At 37.1% G+C, this 22,848-nt stretch overlaps 1 pseudogene; it reads right to left on the bottom strand.

The window, feature by feature from the left end:
- Nucleotides 1-7,622: 7,622 nt before the first annotated feature.
- Nucleotides 7,623-8,690, bottom strand: LOC101906152 (heterogeneous nuclear ribonucleoprotein U-like protein 1; annotated as a pseudogene).
- Nucleotides 8,691-22,848: the final 14,158 nt, after the last annotated feature.

The following is a 22,848-nucleotide window of genomic DNA, read 5'->3' as shown; positions in this document are numbered from 1 at the left end:
TTGCTTTAGACAATTATTTTTCAAATTGATTAAAAATCATTTTGAAGTCTTTGACATTTACCTTCATTTTAAGCATGTTTATAGTCTGTCATCTTTGTTTCGCGTGCCTATACAAGTTTCTTTCAGGTATATTTCTTCTATTTGATATACTTTATTATTTCTCATAGTTCAGCTGCTGGGAATGAATTCTCTTCTTTGGCTTCTGAGAAAAAGTCTTTGTTTCATCTTTTTTTAATGAAAGAAAACTAGACTTCATCCTTCAGTACCAAGGTTACATAATCTTGATCTGTGCTACAGTTACTCCAGAGAAACAATGACTGTTACTCATACCTTTAAACTATTGGCATCATCCTAACAGAATTGAGTAAAGGAAATAGCATGTTACCTGAGACATCTGCATATCAAAAGGTGGTAGGTAAGTCTTATGAATATAAAGGAGACTATTATTCAGTTTAGCTTCTGGGGGTCCAGTGGTCTGGAACTTGTCAGAATACCCAGTACACTTCGCATACTCAACACTGCTGCTGCTGCTGCTAAGTCGCTTCAGTAGTGTCCGACTCTGTGCGACCCCAGAGACAGCAGCCCACCAGGCTCCTCCATCCATGGGATTTTCCAGGCAAGAGTACTGGACTGGGTTGCCATTGCCTTCTCCATACTCATCACTAATAAAGAACAAAAAACCCCCATACTCTTGGTTTTTCTAAATTTTGGTGATCATGTGATATACTTCCAGTTTATATTAGGGCTTGGAAAAAGGGAAGAATTTCCACATTCAGATTGCAGTAAAAGCAGCTTTATCTTTTTACATCCTTATGATTCAACTCATAAAATCATGATCCAAGAATCTACAGCTGATCTTGCGTTGTAAGAGACCATAGGAATGACATCAGAGGACACTGGGCTCTTGGAGCAAAGTAATGTTTCATAAGCAACTATTTTCTTTTGGCTCTTGGCTATAAATTAAGCATAGACAGAGGCAGATCTCTGGACCAGGGACACCAAGTAACTATACAAAGTAAGCTGGCCATAATATACATGATGATATCTATCTAGCCCGAATACTGAACTTGCCTAGCAATAATTCATAATTAAAAAAAAGAAGTATCTGAGACCAGACATAAGCTGGTTCTGAGACCACACACATTTAGTAAACAAACTGCATTCACTCCTGGCATGCCCTCTCTGGCCATACTAACATCTAAGCTTTCTCACATAATATACACTTCTGGAGAGCTCTCCAGTATCAAATGACTGAGAAGAAAGAAACCTGAGTATTATGTATGACAGAAATAAAATGAAAAATTTAATAAGATGGTATACTCTGATTTAAAATGTCTGCAAAGAAGTTACACTAGAAGATTGAGTAATCAATTCAGACATTTCTTTCAAAAGGCAGAATTTTGAGTTGTATGTCTAATCCTCTGTTTCTCCTAAAAGTGGCTTATGGCGAACCTCTGCATCAGTATGTTGGCAGAGGCGAAGGTCTGGCCACATAACAAGGAGGCTGTAAGAAATACAATGAGAGGATTAGTATCAAACTTGGTCTGGCGGGGGTGTTTCATTTAAGATTGTGATATGGAAGACAGTATGATGGATGCCTAACACTGTTACCCTGAATGTTGGGAAATGTGTGATACAGGTGGAAAATGAAGAGGAAAGAATAAGAATATGAATGATAAGAAGAGGATTCTAGGATTCTCTTTTATTGTCTTAGTCTATGATCATAACAAGTGTTAAAATTTAATAAAAGCCACTACGGCACTATAGAAAAAGCTTTACCAAGGGCTCAGATCACTTGGGAATGAAGTTTTATCACATCTCTAAGGTGACATCCCTGTCTGGTAAGGACAGAGAAGCATAAAAACAGTGCTCAGAAGAAGGAAGTAATAAACACCATCTATAGATGTTGTCGTTGTTCAGTTGCTAAATTGTGTCCGACTTTTTGCAATTCCATGGACTGTAGGATGTCAGGCACCTCTCTCCTCCACCATCTTCTGGATTTTGTTCAAATTCATGTCCATTGAGTCAGTGATGCTATCTAACCATCTCCTTCTCTGCCATCCCCTATGAACCTACTTCAAGTTAATTAAATCAAGTGTGGCCTTCCCAGGTGGCACAGTGGTAAACATCTGCCTGTCAATGAAGGAGACACAAAGGATGCAAGGTCAATCCCTGGGTTGGGAAGATACCCTGGAGTAGGAAATGGCAATTCACTCCAGTGTTCTTGCCTGGAAAATTCCAAGGACAAAGGAGCCTGACTGGCTACAGTCCATGCGGTCACAGAGTCAGACATGACTGAACACACACAGGGTATATACGTTTTCTAACACTGCTCTAACAAATTGAGACAAAATCAGTGGTTCACTGTAATCTCTACAGTGGTTTTCAACTAAGGCAATTTTTCAACCACCACTCTCTTCCTTCCAAAGAGGATTTGACAATATATGGAGTGATTTTTGTCCTGATTTTGGCTGGGGAGGATTCTACTGGAATCTAGAGGGTAAAGGCCAAAGATTTTTATAAACATCCTAGAATGCACAGTACAACTTCCCACAACAAAGAATTATTCAGCCTGAAATATCAACAGTGCCAAGGTTGAGAAACCCTGATCAGCCTGTACATTTTCAAAATGTATGCATTATACAACAAATCTAAAGCATATTTTTCTTAGATATGTACTTATGTTTTTGTTTGTCAACCAATGACAGCAATTTAATAGGAACCATTGAAAAACCTGTTATCCTCAGATGTTAAAATTTTCAGAATATTTTTTTAAAGTACAGGTGAAGATAACTGATTTATATATATATGTATGTGTGCATATGTAGATATTTAGTTTTTGTAGATGTCAAATATCACAGTCATCAGGGCTGAGTCCATAGTATAAACAATGGCCTGTTCTACTTTGAAGTATGCTTTTGCACTAAAAAATATGAAAATTTCATACTGTAGCACTATAAGATTGCCTATTGAAGAAGCAACCTTAAAAAGTTATTGACTACTTCAAGTAGTAACTCAGGTAATATCACTAAACCACATGAGACATCAGGAAGCCTCTAAAATTCTCTACCAAAAAGTATCATACTCTAACCTCAGTAATGCACTGTAGCATATAGCGGAATGAGTTTATAATTTCAAAGCAACCCTAAGACCTAAAATAACTCATTTCTTAGTTTAATTATATTTTCTCTTGTTCTGTGTTCAGTGTAGAAGAAAAGTAGCTGGTGCTTGTCTTCTGGAAAAAATATTCTCTTACTCTTTAATTTTATTATTAAAAACACTTCAAAAACTTCTTTTCTTTAAAATCCTGTACTTTCTCAAGGCACACTGAAGTTTGATACATTATATATCTGAAGATTTGAGCTAGAGTTGATGTATAAGAAAGTGCTTCAGATATTCAACCATCTGCCTGATCACTAAAGAGCCATGTTCTTAATTGAACTAATCCCTTTTATTTTTAAAAGTTAAACCTTCCAAAATGAAACCATTTCCTAAGTCAAGAACATTCCCTGAAGATGTTTCTAGTGGAGTTGAACACTATTTCCTATACTGTACTTCTGGTAAAGATAAATATAAAGCGTAAGCAATAACCCATAATAGAATATCAGTGCAAGTTTTCATCATAGTAGGTACAACAAAAAACTGTAACAAATTCAAATATATATAGACAATTTAAATCAAATTGACTAGCATTTGGATATAATCAGTCATGGGCATGAAATGCTTTTTAATCAGGTAATGACTTCATTAAACATGGTTAATCACACACCACCTTGAACTCATTTTCTAAATATAGAATTAATTATTTAAATTACAGCAATTAAAGCACACCAGTCAATGGGGCTGGATTCATTTTTAAAACTACAGACTTGCAAAAAAATCTAGTCATCATTTGCACGAGATGGAGCATGTATTGAGTATCTGATAATTTAAGAAAATCAACTTCTGAATCAAACAACACAGTGGGAGTAAAATATAGACAACCTTGGATAGTTAGTTCTTAGCCAAATCACATAATAGACTTACAGAATTAAATAAAGCATAGAGAATATAATTGAATCTTGAAAAAACAGTTCACTTAGCATTTACTTATAATTTATCATTCTTTTTTCAAAGATGGTATACTTGTTTCTTTATCATAGGACAATAATCAATTCAGGTAGAGTAGAATACAGGTTCCTATTCCATACAAAATCAACAGATATGTAGAGAACATTTGCTCAGTGTATGGTACACCAGATAAACAAATGATGTACAACTTCCTTGGGAGATTTTAAATCCAGTTTGGAGTGCTAGATATAAAATAAGGAAAGCTACAGATAGTATACACTAACAGTCAGTTGAAGAGGCTGTGGGGCTTTCTGTAAAGAGGCATATACTTGGAAAGCATACTTCCTTGTAGGTCAACTAGAAATTCAATTGGATTCTGTTTCACTGCATTCTCTACATGGTCGTTCTTGACCACTTTAACACTGAGCTGCTGCTGCTGCTAAGTCGCTTCAGTCATGTCCGACTCTGTGCGACCCCACAGATGGCAGCCCACCAGGCTCACCTGTCCCTGAGATTCTCTAGGCAAGAACACTGGAGTGGGTTGCCGCTTCCTTCTACAATGTATGAAAGTGAAAAGTGAAAGTGAAGTCTCTCAGTCGTGTCTGACTCTTCTCGAACCCATGGACTGCGGCCTACCAGACTCCTCCGTCCATGGGAGTTTCCAGGCAAGAGTACTGGAGTGGGATGCCATTGCCTTCTCCTACACTGAGAAGAAGAGTTTATTTTCCTGACTATACTTATTTATGAACTCACAAAAAAGAGGTTACATATGGTTCAATAAATATTTAGGAAATGGAATGGAGCATATTGCCTTAAATTTACTCTGTAAATTTAAGAGTTTTCAGTTATAACAATTTAAGAGTAGTAGTTATTCTGCACAACACGTGCTTTTTCATCATTTGCTGTATCACTTAATTATCTCATACTTAATATTCTGACTGCTAGGTACATCATGAGCAATGCTGGGCTGGAAGAAGCACAAGCTGGAATCAAGATTGCTGGGAGAAATATCAATAACCTCAGATACGCAGATGATACCGCCCTTATGGCAGAAAGTGAAGAGGAACTAAAAAGCCTCTTGATAAAAGTGAAAGAGGAGAGTTAAAAAGTTGGCTTAAAGCTCAACATTATGAAAACTAAGATCGTGGCATCTGGTCCCATCACTTCATGGGAAATAGATGGGGAAAGAGTGGAAACAGTGTCAGATTTTATTTTTGGGGGCTCCAAAATCACTGCAGATGGTGATTGCAGCCATGAAATTAAAAGACGCTTACTCCTTGGAAGGAAAATTATGACCAACTTAGATAGCATATTGAAAAGCAGAGACATTACTTTGCCAACAAAGGTCCGTCTAGTCAAGGCTATGGTTTTTCCAGTGGTCATGTATGGATGTGAGAATTGGACTGTGAAGAAAGCTGAGCACTGAATAATTGATGCTTTTGAACTGTGGTGTTGGAGAAGACTCTTGAGAGTCCCTTGGACTGCAAGGAGATCCAACCAGTCCATCCTAAAGGAGATCAGTCTTGGGTGTTCATTGGAAGGGCTGATGCTAAAGCTGAAACTCCAGTACTTTGGCCACCTCATGTGAAGAGTTGACTCATTGGAAAAGACTCTGATGCTGGGAGGGATTGGGGGGCAGGAGGAGAAGGGAACGACAGAGGATGAGATGGCTGGATGGCATAACTGACTCGATGGACATGAGTTTGGGTGAACTCTGGGAGTTGGTGATGGACAAGGAGGCCTGGCGTGCTGCAATTCATGGGGTCACAGAGTCAAACACGACTGAGTGACTGAACTGAACTGAACTGAATGGACATTATAATATGTATCCAGCAATGTAACAATTTTTTTCAAACAGTTTAAAGCTACTGGCATTATCTGCAAAGGCATCAAGGTACATAAATAACTTTTACCCATTCTTTGAAATCTTTTACCTAAAGATTTCATGTAAAAAGAATTCTTGCAAATTCACAAAGTGTTTTGTTACATAATTCTTAACTTCCTTGCTTTCATTACAGCAATATTTTCTTTATTAAAATGATCAAATATGTAGACAAAAATAATCATATTTACTTCTTAAGAAGTAATAACTCAGTAACATCATGTAAATATAATAATAAAATATATAACACATTTCTAAGGAACATCTCTTTTTCATGTGCTATTTGTCATGTAAAAATGTTAGAGAAGTCAGCATGCCCTTTTTATTTATCGATATGAGCTATTCCCACACTGTGCTTTAAAATGAATAGCTGTTACTAAGGAAGTTAGGCAAAATAATGATAATATAATTAACAATAATTTTAACTTCATCTCATTTTTACCTTATACCTCAACATCAGGCATGAATTTTCTTGCTCCCAGTGTCATTCAAACCTGTATTTACAGAATATTGAAGTAATATTATTGACCTAATAATTTAGCTTAATGGGAATTATGCTTCATTATCATAAATTTATAAAATTCTACTGAACAATTTTACGGAAAGTTTTTCTGAAAATACTTCATTATAATAAATCAAGAAGAGGAAACAATATGAAAGAAAAGTTCTACCTTCTTGCCCTTGTAAAACCCTATTTTACCGAAGCTATGTGGCATGCATCAATATTTTTTTCTAAGAGAATAGAATATGATCATGATGAACTGTAACTAAAACAAGTAATACATATTAAATTCCACCCTGAAAATTAATGTTTTCATATATATGTTTGCCACACATAATATAAATGCATTTTATTATCTACCCACTGAATACTGTTTAGCTGCATAGTAAATACCAGGAACTGAAGGTATCCTGGTGAATGTATCAATATATAATGTCTTTCCAGATATATCATTATCTTTAAAAAGGAGTAATTGGCTCTGTAAATATTTATGGAATTGCTGTCATTTGTTGATTCAGTTGCTAAGCTGTGTCCGACTCTTTGCAACCCCATGGACTGCAGCATGCCAGGCTTCCCTGCCCTTCACTATATTCTGGAGTTTGTTCAAACTCATGTCCATTGAGTCAGTGATGCCATCCAACAATTTCATCCCCTGTCACTCCCTTCTTCTGCCCTTGATCTTTCCTAGCATCAGAGTCTTTTCCAGTGAGTCAGCTCATCACATCAGGTGGCCAGAGTATTGGAGTTTCAGCTTTAACATCAGTCCGTCTGATGAATATTCAGGGTTGATTTCATTTCGGATTAACTGGTTTGATTTCCTTGCTGACCAAGGGACTCTCAAGAATCTTCTCCAGCACCACAGTTCGAAAGCATCAGTTCTTTAACACTCAGTTGTTTTATGGTCCGGCTCTCACATCCATACATCACTACTGGAAAAACCATAGCTTTGATTATACAGACCTTTTCAGCAAAGTGATGTCTCTGTTTTTTAAAAATGCTGTCTAGATTTGCCATAGCTTTCCTTCCAAGAAGCGTCTTTTAATTTCATGACGGCATCACTGTCCACAGTAATTTTGGAGCCCAAGAAAATAAAATTTGTCACTGTTTCAACTTTTTCCCCATGTATATGCCATGATGTGATGGAATTTATGGAATAGAATACAGCTTTTTTTCTTCTTTATTTCTTCATTTATTTTTAAAATTTTACAGTGTTGTATTGGTTTCTTCCATGTGTGTGAAGTTGCTCAGTCGTGTCCGACTCTGCAACCCTGTGGACTGTAGCCCGCCAGGCTCCTCTGTCCATGGGATTCTCCAGGCACGAATACTGGAGTGGGTTGCCATTTCCTTCTCCAAGGGATCTTCCCGGGTCTCCTGCATTGCATGCAGATGCTTTATCCTCACAAAGCAGCCAATTACATCATTCTCTGCAAACTTGTCTCCATAGTTTTCAAAGCGGCCATTGGTTGACTTCTTCCCAGAGCCTCCGTAGCCATAGGAGAAAGGCTCTTCGCCTAGCTGAGTGCTGCAAGAGTCCAGGGACCAACCAATGCGGACCACGTGTGGGTCGGGCTATGTAGACGGAAGGTGCTTCACAGAGATTTCTTTATTGATCATCATCTCAAAGCACACACGGCCCCTTCTGACCCTGTAGCTGGCACGGGCTCCTGACCACAGGTGTGCAAAGCCTTCAATCATGAGCCGGTAGCCACTACTCCCATCTCGGGCCACCTTGAAGTGGAGGTCGCAGTTATACGTGTCAATGGCCACAAGGGTGTCGTCAAAGTCATCTTTATCCTCTTCAGCCAGAGGCTGAAGAGATCGCCCCCTCCTATCCTCTCGGTGCTCAAAGTACCCCCGTCCCTGGTTTTCTTCATAAAGCCTCTTGCAACTCTGGAATTGCTGTCTGTCTGGTTTGTGTTGAGATGCTTCGGGTGGGAGGAAGCTGGTGGGTGCTTCTTGCTTCATCTCTGTCTTCACTTCTGGGCAATAGGCCTGCTGCTGTTGGTCCATTTCCAGTAGTTTCCTCTTGTAGCCTGATTCCTTCTCTTGCTTGATGACCTGTGTCTCATAGAATTGGTTCTGCATGGTAATATTGTCCATGACATAATGTCCAGCCAGCCCCGAGTAGCCGCCAGGCTCCGGGTGCAGCTGCTGCCTGGGTGGCGGTGGCTGCGCGGTCCCCTCCAGCTCGGAGCCCTCCTCAGTCTTGACCTCCTCGTTGTTGTGCCCGGGTTGCCCCGGTTCATCGTCAACAATACAAATCAGTCATAAATATACATATATCCCTCCAGAGCCTTCCTCCTCTCTCTCCATCCCATCCTTCCAGGTCATTATAGAACACCAGACTGGGCTCTCTGCACTACACAGTGATTTCTCACCATGACAATGACAATAACTGACAATGACTTTATATCAAAAAACTAAGATAATATTCTGACAGACTTTGCCAGTTCATTTTCTCTTATCCTTTCAGGATGTGAGTTAAGAAGTACAAGAAAGAACAAAGAGGAAAAGTAAAATGTAGATGGGTAATAATAACAAAATAAGAAAATTTAAAAACATTTTAGAGTTAAAATTTGACATTGATAAGTGTATGATTTCACAAAGTTGCTAGTGAGAATTAATTAAGAGAAGTATGCCATCTTGTCTGTCAATTTCTTCCACACTTTAAAAAAAATTATTTACACCCACTTGGTATTAAAGGACATCATTGCTTAAGCCCTCATTTGCTTTTCCAGCAATGTCAAAGTTCTCTAATCACCATTAAACTCTGAAAGAGCTTTATTATATTGAATCATTTTCAGAATTGTATGTTCTTTGAAATTGAGAAGTACCTTTCTAGAAAAAAAGTCAAGCTGCTACACTTAGTAACTACATATCCACTTTATTTGGGATTGGAATGAAAACTGACCTTTTCCAGTCCTGTGGCCACTGCTGAGTTTTCCAAATTTGCTGGCATATTGAGTGCAGCACTTTCACAGCATCATCTTTCAGGATTTGGAATAGCTCAACTGGAATTCTATCACCTCCACTAGCTTTGTTCATAGTGATGCTTTCTAAGGCCCACTTGACTTCACATTCCAGGATGTCTGGCTCTAGGTCAGTGATCACACCATCGTGATCATCTGGGTCATGAAGATCTTTTTCTTCAGTGTATTCCTGCCACCTCTTCTTAATATCTTCTGCTTCTGTTAGGTCCATACCATTTCTGTCCTTTATCGAGCCCATCTTTGCATGAAATGTTCCCTTGGTATCTCTAATTTTCTTGAAGAGATCCCTAGTCTTTCCCATTCTGTTGTTTTCCTCTATTTCTTTGCATTGATCGCTGAGGAAGGCTTCTTATCTCTTCTTGCTATTCTTTGGAACTCTGCATTCAGATGTTTATATATTTCCTTTTCTCCTTTGCTTTTCACTTCTTTTCTTTTCACAGCTATTTGTAAGTCCTCCCCGGACAGCCATTTTGCTTTTTTGCATTTCTTTTCCATGGGGATGGTCTTGATCCCTGTCTCCTGTACAATGTCACGAACCTCAGTCCAAAGTTCATCAGGCACTATATCTATCAGATCTAGGCCCTTAAATCTATTTCTCACTTCCACTGTATAATCATAAGGGATTTGATTTAGGTCATACCTGAATGGTCTAGTGGTTTTCCCTACTTTCTCAATTTAAGTCTGAATTTGGCAATGAGGAGTTCATGATCTGAGCCACAGTCAGCTCCCAGTCTTGTTTAGAGCTTCTGTATAGAGCTTCTCCATCTTTGGCTGCAAAGAATATAATCAATCTGATTTCGGTGTTGACCATCTGGTGATGTCCATGTATAGAGTCTTCTCTTGTGTTGTTGGAAGAGGGTGTTTGTTATGAGCAGTGCATTTTCTTGGCAAAACTCTATTAGTCTTTGCCATGCTTCATTCCGTATTCCAAGCCAAATTTGCCTGTTACTCCAGGTGTTTCTTGACTTTCTATTTTTGCATTCCAGTCCCCTATAATGAAAAGGACATCTTTTTTGGGTGTTAGTTCTAAAAGGCCTTGTAGGTCTTCATAGAACTGTTCGAGTTCAGCTTCTTCAGCGTTACTGGTTGGGGCATAGATTTGGATTACTGTGATATTGAATGGTTTGCCTTGGAAATGAACAGAGATCATTCTGTCGTTTTTGAGATTGCACCCAAGTACTGCATTTCAGACTCTTTTGTTGACCATGATGGCTACTCCATTTCTTCTAAGGTATTCCTGCCCACAGTAATAGGTATAATGGTCATCTGAGTTAAATTCACCCATTCCAGTCCATTTCAGTTCACTGATTCCTAGAATGTCAACATTCACTCTTGCCATCTCTTGTTTGACCACTTCCAATTTGCCTTGATTCATGGACCTGACATTCCAGGTTCCTATGCAATATTGCTCTTTACAGCATCGGACCTTGCTTCTATCACCAGTCACATCCACAGCTGGGTATTCTTTTTGCTTTGGCTCCATCCCTTCATTCTTTCTGGAGTTATTTCTCCACTGATCTCCAGTAGCATACTGGGCACTTACTGACCTGGGGAGTTCCTCTTTCAGTATCCTATTATTTTGCCTTGAGAGTTGGACTGTGAAGAAGGCTGAGCGCTGAAGAATTGATGCTTTTGAACTGTGGTGTTGGAGAAGACTCTTGAGAGTCCCTTGGACTGCAAGGAGATCCAACCAGTCCATTCTGAAGGAGATCAGCCCTGGGATTTCTTTGGAAGGAATGATGCTAAAGCTGAAACTCCAGTACTTTGGCCACCTCATGTGAAGAGTTGACTCATTGGAAAAGACTCTGATGCTGGGAGGGATTGAGGGCAAGAGGAGAAGGGGACGACAGAGGATGAGATGACTGGATGGCATCACTGACTCGATGGACGTGAGTCTGAGTGAACTCCGGGAGTTGGTGATGGACAGGGAAGCCTGGCGTGCTGGGATTCATGGGGTTGCAGGGAGTTGGACATGACTGAGCAACTGACCTGAACTGATCTGATCTGATCCACTTTCTAAATTATAGTTTTCAAAACCTGAAGCTGTAAGATTAAATTTTTAAAATAAGCTGTCTTATCTTACAATAAACTGTAGTGTTAAGAGTCATTTCTAACATTCCTTTCCTCCCTATACACAGTAAAATATAATTGATTATTCATAGTACAGAGCTTCCCTTGTGGCTCAGGTAGTAAAGAATCCACCTGCACTGTGGGAGACCTGGGTTCCATCCCTGGGATGGGAAGATACCCTGGAGAAGGGAATGGCTACCCACTCCAATATTCTGTCCTGGAGAATTCCATGGACTGTATAATCCATGAAGTTGCAGAGTCAGACAGGACTAAGTGACTTTCACTTTCATTCATAGTACAACATTAGGGAATCACATTTGTACATTAAAGATTTTTTACATCTTTAAGTGTGTTTGAAATATTGTGCTAAGCTTTTTACATTTTCTAGAATTTTTCTTATTATTTTTATTTTGCATGATAAAATTTATATATGTTAGGTAAGGCAAACCTTTTTTCCCTATCAATTATAAATTTTTTCTGTAAATAGAGATGAGAGGGGATTTTATATTGTTAGTTATGGTTTGGTAGAGGGTATTATCCCACCACGTTTATTATTTTCAAGCTTTAGAAGGAATATGAAGTTATTCATTGACCTTTCTCTCTCTGATTTTGTGGGCAGTAAGTAAACATGTGCTATGACATGAATTATATTGGAGCCCTCACCTCTAGTACTTCAGAATGTGACAGTTTGGAGACAGAGCCTTTAAAGAAGTAATTCAATTAAAATGCAGTTGTTAGGGTAGGCCCTTAATCAACATGGTATCTTTGTAAGAAGAAGAGATTAGGACACAGACAAGAATATACAAAGGCTCCATATGAAGATACCATCCATCCAAGCCAAGGGAAAGACTTCAAAAAACAACTCCAGCAAACCCTTGATTTCAACTTCTAGCCTCTGAAACTGTCAGAAAATGAATTTCCGTTGTTTAAACCACCAGTCTGTATTTCATTGCTATGGCAGACCTGGCAAGCTAAAACAAATGGGAAAGAAGAGAAAAAAGTCTCTGTATTTTAAATGGATCTACTGGAATTAATTGATGGAAAATCTGTTGAGCCAATCACCCATTAAAAGAAAGTAGTGATGCACAGTATAATGGACCATTGCAGATCTGATAAAGTGAGAAGTTAAAGGGTCTTAATGGGATCCTAGGATTTTAACAAATTCAGGTCCTACTCCTCAGTAACTTAGAGGGTCATTTTTATATCTGGGTCTAAAGAGTGAAGAATAAATATTTCAGAAAAGTCAGAACCCTATTGAAAAACAGTCCAGAGGAGAAAAGGCAGTATTAGAAATTATTTGAAAATTTACATACATGAAAAATGTCCTTAAAAATATTTTTTGGATAAATAAGTGATCCAAATAAAACGATAATGAAGCAAGGCACCTCAGTTTTGTATTTACCACTTGAAAATACATCTGTACTTTTTGTACTTTATTTTTTCCTCTTTCCTCTAAGAAGATAATGTAATAAAAAAACACACAAGAAATATTCAATATATATATTATTTTAAAAATATTCTTAGTAATTAAGAATATCATTTAAACTCCATTCTTCAATATTTTTCAAATGTTCTGTTTGTTCTTCCATACTTAGAATAAAATCACTGATATTTGAATAAATTTATTATTGAATTAAATTCAAGTTTGATATATGTTAATCATAAAGTTTTGAATTTAAAACTCTATAATTTGGACAGAATTTCAATAGAATATTTACATAAGTTAAAATTAACAAATGAGATTTCACTGAAAGTGTCATGGGTCACAAAAACTCAAATATAAATAGAAGTTTGGTTCAATAAAATGCTGAGAAGCCAGATGTGTAATTTATAAACACAAGATTAAGAATGTTCCTAATAATCACTGACTGACTTAATAAAGGAAATCAGCCCTGAATATTCATTGGTAGGACTGATGCTGAAGTTGAAACTCCAATACTTTTGTCACCTGATGCTAAGAATGGACTCATTGGAAAAAACCCTGATGCTGGGAACAATTGAAGGCAGGAGGAGAAGGGGACGACAGAGGATAAGATGGCTGGATGGCATCACTGACTCGATGGACATGAGTTTGGGTAAGCTCTGGGAGTTGGTGATGGACAGGGAAGCCTGGCGTGCTGCAGTTCATGGGGTTGCAGAGTTGGACATGACTGAGTGACTGAACTGAACTGACTTAATAATCATCAAGGAAGCAGAAATGACTGCAGGTATCTTAACAAACCAGGGATTTAATATAGGAAATCACATGCTTATAAAATTTACAAAAGGATGACTATTGATTGAAGAGAAATTAGGAAAGGTCAAAATCAAAGGAATCTACCACCAATGAACCCACCTGCTACTAGCACCAAAGCACATGATATGAAACTGCTGAAAAACTAGTCCTCCTGTCTTCCCAAATATCTACCTACCTTTGCCAGAGGAGAATGACAGACTCCCCTATCCTGTCTTCTATATCTCATTCAAATGGCCTGCAGTGCAAGAAAGAGCTTAGAAGATGGTGCTGGAAATCAACCGACAACTTCCAGAATACTTATTAATAAATCTGAAAGTATTGTTGAGCCAAGGAGAAGTGTTTAGCATAAAATATATACCACTTGGATTTTCATTTTATTGTACTATTATTAGGAGAAACGTGTTAGTTGACATGGTATCTCAAAATGCTCCAGTTACACAGTAGTATCCTTGCTTAATAATTAAATATGTCTATGCATGTGTGTTAGTCACTCAGCCATGTTCAACTCTTTGCGACCCCATGAACTGTAGCCTGCTAGGCTCCTCTGTCCATGGGATTCTCTAGGAAAGAATACTGGAGAGGGTTGCCATTTCCTTCTCCAGGGGATCTTCCCAACTCAGGGATTGAACCTGGTTCTCCCACATTGTGGGCAGATTCTTTACCATCTGAGCTACCAGAGCCACTTTAAATATATCTATCTTGAGCCTTTATTTCAATGTAGGTTGGGAAACCAAGTTTTACCTCTACTACCTCAAGATAAAAGGGCAGGACTCATGTTTATGTGTACTTTTGCACATAAACACATACACATGTTTTATGCATATTTATTGTGTATAAACTCATGTTTATTTTAGGTATATTGATGTATATTATGTATATTTACTTTTTAAATGTATATTCATGCCATCTGCAAATAGTGACGGTTTTACTTCTCTTCCAATTTCAATGATTGAATTCTGCCATTTGCAATAGCATGGATGGATCTAGAGAGTATTATGCTTAGTGAAATAAGTCAAAGAAAGACTATGTTATCATTTATACATATAATCTAAAATATAAAACAAACAAATGTATATAGCAAAATAAAAACAGACTCATGGATATTGAGAACAAACTAGTGGTTACCAGTGGGAAGAGGGGGTTGGGAAAAGGCAAGATAGGAGTATGGGATTAAGAAACACGAACCACTATATAAATAAAGCAGCAGCAAGAATAGAGTGCAGGTATAACACAAGCAAACACAAGGAAACAAAGCTATCATTTTGTAATAACTTTAAATGGAGTATAATCTATAAAAATTTTTAATCACTATGTTGTACACCTGAAATAAATATAATATTCTAAATCAACTACATTTCAGTATTTTAAAATCAAGGCAAAAATAATAATAAAATAAAATCTAATTTAAATGTGAAATAGCAAAAACATTTACAGGCTATATAGCATGACTAAGAATATATTTTCTTTTTACCTTTTACCCATGGCCTTGCCCCACCCCCAAATCTTTATTCCCCCCATGGCTTTCTCCATGAATTCAACTTTAGCTGAATCCCACTGTGAAATAAAATAGGAGATTTTTGAGTCCTGTCTGATGTTGTAATCAAATAAGACACTGCGATTTTAAGTGGGCATTGCAAATGCCAAGCTTCAACTAAAAGAACCCAAGAAGAGGCTCTTTACACCTAAGAGTCTAAAGCAGAAAACCCAGGCATTAGGATTTTCTCCTATCCATCACTTGCTATTGCACATTATCTCCCAGCAACAGCTGGTGACACACAGACGCCGTGCCTTTAGGAAAGCTCTCTTTTCCCCCTTCCATCTGTTTCAGTCCACTTACTTCAGAAATAAAACACTGCTTTACTGGTCTGCTTACAACATCTTATCCACAATGTAATTTAAATCCCTTCAGTTAGGGGAGGCAGATTTTGCATTCTGAGGGTAGTTTTCTTTTAAAAATGAGCTGAACATTGAGGTCTTCACAACTTGTTGGTCAGATAGAAAAATTTTAAAGGTAGTATTGAAAGCTAGGATGCTTGTGCTATCAAAAAAGAGCAAGGATAATATGTAAATATGTTGGAAAATAAAATATACTGATTGTATTTCTGAGTTTGAATTTAAACTTGGGACCAGTATTTGATGTTCACTAGAGAACAGCAATGGAGAAGGCAATGGCACCCCACTCCAGTACTCTTGCCTGGAAAATCCCATGGATGGAGGAGCCTGGTGGGCCGCGGTACACGGGGTTGCTAAGAGTCGGACACGACTGAGAGACTTCACTTTCACTTTTCACTTTCTTGCATTGGAGAAGGAAATGGCAACCCACTCGAGTGCTCTTGCCTGGAGAATCCCAGGAACAGGAGAGCCTGGTGGGCTGCCATCTATGGGGTCGCACAGAGTCGGATGACTGAAGCAACTTAGCAGCAGCAGCAGCAGAGAACAGCAAGGATTTGCAGATTATATGTCTCTATGTTCCATGACTCTTGTTTGGGAAAAAGCAGTGGGCATCAATGAGTGTGGAAGCAACCAGACAGCCCTTTGTTGCTTCTTCATACCTTCACCTTTGGTTTGAATCTCCAGCCATGAAGACAATAAGACTTTTTACTTTTCTTTTCTTCTTATTCTTTTTTTGTTTGTTTAATTGTGACCTCTCCTCCCATGATTGATGAAAATGCAGGCTCTAGAGTCAAACTGCCAAACCCTGAAGCATGATCACCATTTATATGTGACCTTGGGCTAATTATTCACTGTTTTTAAGTCTCAGTTTCTTCATCTAAAATATACATACCTAACTCATAGAGTTGCTATAAAGATTAACTGTTCCCAGGGTTTCCCTCATAGCTCAGTTGGTAAAGACTCCGCCTGCAATGCAGGAGACCCCGGTTCGATTCCTGAGTCGGGAAGATCCACTGTAGAAGGGATAGGCTACTCACTCTAGTATTCCTGGGCTTCCCTTATGGCTCAGCTGGTAAAGAATCTGCCTGCAATGCAAGAGACCTGGGTTGGGAAGATCCCCTGGAGAGGGAAAGTCTACCCACTCCAGTATTCTGGCCTGGATAATCCCATGGACTGTATACTCCATGGCGTCGAAAAGAGTCAGACACATCTGAGCGACTTTTACTTTCACGTCCCACTGTAAGGATTCAATGCAAGGTGGTATAAATATTGCTGTACAAAAAAAGATCTGTACAAAATCTGTACTGTACAAAGATCTGTACTGTATAAAAAAGATCTTCATGACCCAGATAATCACAATGGTGTGATCACTCACCTAGAGCCAGACATCCTGGAATGTGAAGTCAAGTGGGCCTTAGAAAGCATCACTATGAACAAAGCTAGTGGAGGCGATGGAATTCCAGTTGAGCTATTTCAAATCCTGAAAGAGGATGCTGTGAAATTGTTGCACTCAATATGCCAGCAAATTTGGAAAACTCAGCAGTGGCCACAGGACTGGAAAAAGTCAGTTTTCATTCCAGTCCCAAAGAAAGGCATTGCCAAAGAATGCTCAAACTATTGGGCAATTGCATTCATCTCACATGCTAGCAAAGTAATGTTCAAAATTCCCCAAGCAAGGCTTCAGCAATACGTGAAGCATGAGCTTCAAGATGTTCAAAATGATTTGAGAAAAGGCAGAGGAACCAGAGATCAAATTGCCAACATCCACTGGATCATCAAAAAAGCAAGTGAGTTCCAGAAAAACATATGTTTCTGCTTTACTGACTATGCCAAAGCCTTTGACTGTGTGGATCACAATAAACTATGGAAAATTCTGAAAGAGATGGGAATACCAGACCACCTGACCTGCCTCTTGAGAAACCTGTATGCAGGTCAGGAAGCAACAGTTAGAACTGGACATGGAACAACAGACTGGTCCCAAATAGGAAAAGGAGGACATCAAGGCTGTATATTGTCACCCTGCTTATTTAACTTATATGCAAAGTACATCATGAGAAACACTGGGCTAGATGAAAGCTGGAATCAAGATCGCCAGGAGAAATATCAATAACCTCAGATATGCAGATGACACCGCCCTTATGGCAGAAAATGAAGAAGAACTAAAAAGCCTCTTGATGGAAGTGAAAGAGGAGAGTGAAAAAGTTGGCTTAAAGCTCAACATTCAGAAAGCAAAGATCATGGCATCTGGTCCCATCACTTCATGGAAAATAGATGGGGAAACGAAACAGTGGCTGACTATTTTGGGGGGGGCTCCAAAATCACTGCAGATGGTGACTGCAGCCATGAAATTAAAAGACGCTTACTCCTTGGAAGGAAAGTTATGACCAACCTAGATAGCATGTTCAAAAGCAGAGACATTACTTTGCCAACAAAGGTCCATCTGGTCAAGGCTATCATTTTTCCAGTGGTCATGTAAGGGTGTGAGAGTTGGACTATAAAGAAAGCTGAGTGCAGAAGATTTGGTGCTTTTGAACTGTGGTGTTGGAGAGGACTCTGGGAGTCCCTTGAACTGCAAGGAGATCCAACCAATCCATCCTAAAGGAGATCAGTCCTGGGTGTTCATTGGAAAGACTCATGTTGAAGCTGAGATTCCAATACTTTGGCCACCTGATGCGAAGAGCTGACTCATTGGAAAAGACCCTGATGCTGGGAAAGATTGAGGGCAGGAGTAGAAGGGGATGACAGAGGATGAGATGGTTGGATGGCATCACTGACTCAATGGACATGAGTTTGAGTAAACCCTGGGAGTTGGTGATGGACAGGGAGGCCTGGCATGCTGTGGTTCATGGGGTCACAAATGTTCAGACACGACTGAGTGACTGAACTGAACTGAATATAAATATTGCAGAAACAATGAGATATTCTTTTCTCTGGGTTACTGTGATTCTCATTTTCGAGAAAAGAGACCTTCTTTTATTTTTCTTTTGAATTTAATCAGTTTGTTTTTGGTTTAGGGATGTGAAAATAATAAAATCTTATACTAATATTGATAGTTTTAGAATTACAGTGTTTTCTTCTAAATTCATTATTGCAACAAGCTAATTTTGTCCACCAGAGACTAAAATTAATGTTTATATTGATATTTTCTAATGCACTGTATTATTTTTTCTGTTTCTGATTTAGTGGAAATTTTTATTTTTAAACTTTTTAAAAATATTTTGTAGTGCATATACTTTTTGGCTTATTTTCAAGTGAGTGCTTCTTTGTCTGGTATGGGAATTGGAAAATGCATGATAAATTCATTGTTTTTGTTTGTTTCTAAATTCAGGTGTGATTTTTTTCATAAAGCAATTAAACACATGAATAATAAGCTATTTAAAATGTATTTATTAATTTTCCACTAAGGAGAGTTACTCATTGTTTGTCACAGACTGTTATGAGAATTGTTATTCTGCTTGACTCTGAACTATGGACTGTCTACTCAAATCAGTATGTGGAAGTCTAATATGAATCTCAATATTAATTGTCAAAATGAAACTATTGGTTCTACTTTTCTCCACAAAAGCCCCCAATTTCTTTATTCCCAAAACTCATTAATAGCACTGTCATTCAGCAATTGCTTAGGCAAAACAAAATGCTTTATCTGTTTCCTTCAGGCTTCACATCCAATCTGTCAGTAAATCTTGCAGGCAATATATTAAAAATATATTAAAATTCAAATTACTTGTCACCATTTCCATCTCCATAAGCCATAATCATCTTTTGAATGGTCTACAACAGCTGCATTTTATGTTCGTCAGAATTGGCCTGTTCTGTTTCATACATTTTGCAAGGCAAGAAATTGATTTTGATTCTCTTAAACACATAATACATGAGCCCATTATAATTTTTAGCTTATTCAAGCAGCACAAAAGTATATTGAGAAAATGTGGACGTCATCTCTCACCCTGCATATCTCTTTACCACTCCAGAGGAAACATGATTAAATTTTTAATGTATATCCTTTAAGACTTTTCCTTTTTTCTTATACAATAATATCTGTGGTTCTTAATTTAACTAGGGTGATTCTGTCTCCCAATGGACTTTTAACACTATCTGGGAACAGTTTTTGTTTTGTGATGATTGCAAAGGGTTGTAACTGGCATCTAGTGGGTAAAGATTAAGGATTTTGCTAACCTTCTACATTGTAGAAGACAACCCCCACAACAAATAATTATTTGGAACAAAATGTCAAGAGATGTCATTTTCAAAAGGCTGTTTTTATGTTCTTGCTGTTGAATTCAATGTTAATATTCACAGAGTTGTTCAACAAATTTTAAAGATTTTTTAAAAATTTATTTTTTTAAAAATTAAAGTATAATTGCTTTATAGAATTTTGTTGTTTTCTGCCATATATCATGTTGGTATTTGACAGATATAAAATTAAAATATCTATCTATCTATCTATTTGTTAAATTATATATTTCCCCTTCAATTTTCTCAGTTTTAGCTTTGTGTATTTTGGGCACCTATTGTTATGTCCATATGTGTTTATAACTTTTATCTTTTCCTGATAGATTGAGACTTATTACTATGAAATATGCCTGTATATTACTGTTTTTATTGTTGTTTTAAAGTCTATTTATCTGACATTGGTAGAACTACATCAGTTTTCTTATGATTGCTGTTTCCCAACCTCTTGTTTTTAATTTATTTGGATATTTGATTCTAAAGTGCATAATCTTTAAGTTGTATGTAGCTAGATTTTTTTATCCAGTTTCACAAACTTTTCATTTTGATCATATTGTTTAATTCACTCTCACTTAATGTTATTCATGTAGTTGTATTTGCATCTTCCGTTTTATTTTTTGTTTGCTATATGTCTCATGTGACTTTTGTTCCTATACTTCTTATATATGAATTTTTTGCACTTACTGAATATTTTCTGCTGCTACTGCTGCTGAGTCGCTTCAGTCGTGTCCGACTCTGTGCGACCCCATAGACAGTAGCCCACCAGGCTCCCCCGTCCCTGGGATTCTCCAGGCAAGAACTCTGGAGTGGGGTGCCATTGCCTTCTCCAAATATTTTCTAGTGTTATGTTTTAACTCTTAATGCTTTTTCACTCCATATTATTTTAGTTATTTCCTTAGTAATTGTTCAAGAATTTACCATATATATCTCAACTCATCAGAATCTACTTCTGATTTATATTAACTTCAATACAATACAGAAATTTTGCTCCTATATAGCAAGTAGTTCCTAAATAGCTCTCTTTCCTTGTCCTTTGTGTGCTATTACAGTTATACATATGTTATTCACCAAACAATGCATTGTTATAATTATTAACTTAGATAATTTTTTGTCTCTTAAAGAAAGAGAGAGAAGAAAGGAGAATAGGTATGCACTGAGCTCATTTTCATTTCTACCTATCTAAGTGATGCTATTTTTGTCAAATGTATTGCCTTTATTTCTTTTTTTTTTCTAATTTTATTTTATTTTTAAGCTTTACATAATTGTATTAGTTTTGCCAAATATCAAAATGAATCCGCCACAGGTATACATGTGTTTCCCATCCCGAACCCTCCTCCCTCCTCCCTCCCCATACCATCCCTCTGGGCCGTCCCAGTGCACCAGCCCCAAGCATCCAGCATCGTGCATCGAACCTGGACTGGCAACTCGTTTCCTACATGATATTTTACATGTTTCATTGCCATTCTCCCAAATCTTCCCACCCTCTCCCTCTCCCACAGAGTCCATAAGACTGTTCTATACATCAGTGTCTCTTTTGCTGTCTCGTACACCGGGTTATTGTTACCATCTTTCTAAATTCCATATATATGCGTTAGTATACTGTATTTATGTTTTTCCTTCTGGCTTACTTCACTCTGTATAATAGGCTCCAGTTTCATCCGCCTCATTAGAACTGATTCAAATGTATTCTTTTTAATGGCTGAGTAATACTCCATTGTGTATATGTACCACAGCTTTCTTATCCATTCATCTGCCTTTATTTCTTTAATAATTCCAACAACACAGTTTATAGGTATATAAATATAGACATAGATATACATGCAATTGTTTTTTAAATTAAAAATAGAAAGATGTAATGTGTATTTGTGATGGTTTCTATAATTACATAATTATCTTTACCAGTGTATTTTGTTTTCTGTTGATTTGTTTTTTAATTACTATGTAAGTTCACTAGATTTCAATTGAAGATAAATTAACTGCAAATTTATTGGGGTTGTTTTGTACACAACAAGCCATTTTTCCCTTGTTACTTTTAAGATATTCTCTTTTTAGTTTCAACATTTTCACTATGATATATCTGTGTATAGATTTCTTTGCTTTTGTACTATTTGCAGGTTACTAAATAACTAGAATGCATAAAATTATTTTTTTTGGTCAAACTTGGGAAGGTTTCAGTCATTATTTCTTTGATTATTTTTTTTCTGCTCCTTTCCTTCTCTCACTCTTAATAAATTAAAATTATAAGGTCAAACAGAAAATATGATAAGAAAGGATAATGCATGATTAAGATAAAAAAGAAGCAAAAGTCATCTAACAATTTCTTTAAAGAGACAGACTGGTGAACAAAAGAGTAACATACTAGAAGGTTTATACAATAAGCTAGCATGCTAATAGCAAGGTAAAATAAAGGTTACTGAATATAATTTTAAAAACAAATAGCATAAGAAAATTTTCACAATGCTAATGACTATTTGTATTCTAAACAGATAGCAAAATTGATTATTTTAAGTTTAAACTAAAACTGAAATACATATCCAGGTACTAGGTTATTATATTACATCCCCATTTAACCAGCTAAAATTTTCAGGAGATGCAAAATGAGGAAAAGAATTGAGAAAGATTCATAAAGTTTAGTTGGCAAGAATATGAAAACTAGAAATGTATCAATTTCAAAATTATTGAAAGTACTAAGAAGTCAGACTTCTTATTTTTCCAAGTTTTTAGTATACAATTATAATGAGATGAAGAAGATGATTTATTCTCAGTTTTCCACAGGGTTAAATTATAAAGAATGAAAAAGTTATATCTAAATATAATGATATGATAGTTCTTTAGTACCTAATATTAGCTTTTTATGTAATTCAGTTGAATTAGCAACTATTGAACTTTTAATCTGTTTCATTCCCTAGTAAAGGAACTCAGAAAAAGAGAAAGAAGATGCAGGTCCTGCACTCAGAGCTCACAGTTCAAGAACAGATGAAGATTAAAGAATAAA

Source organism: Bos taurus, chromosome 6 (assembly GCF_002263795.3).
Source record: "Bos taurus isolate L1 Dominette 01449 registration number 42190680 breed Hereford chromosome 6, ARS-UCD2.0, whole genome shotgun sequence".
NCBI lineage: Eukaryota > Metazoa > Chordata > Mammalia > Artiodactyla > Bovidae > Bos > Bos taurus.
Note: the sequence above shows the minus strand (reverse complement) of the source record. Positions and strands in the feature narration are given on the sequence as shown.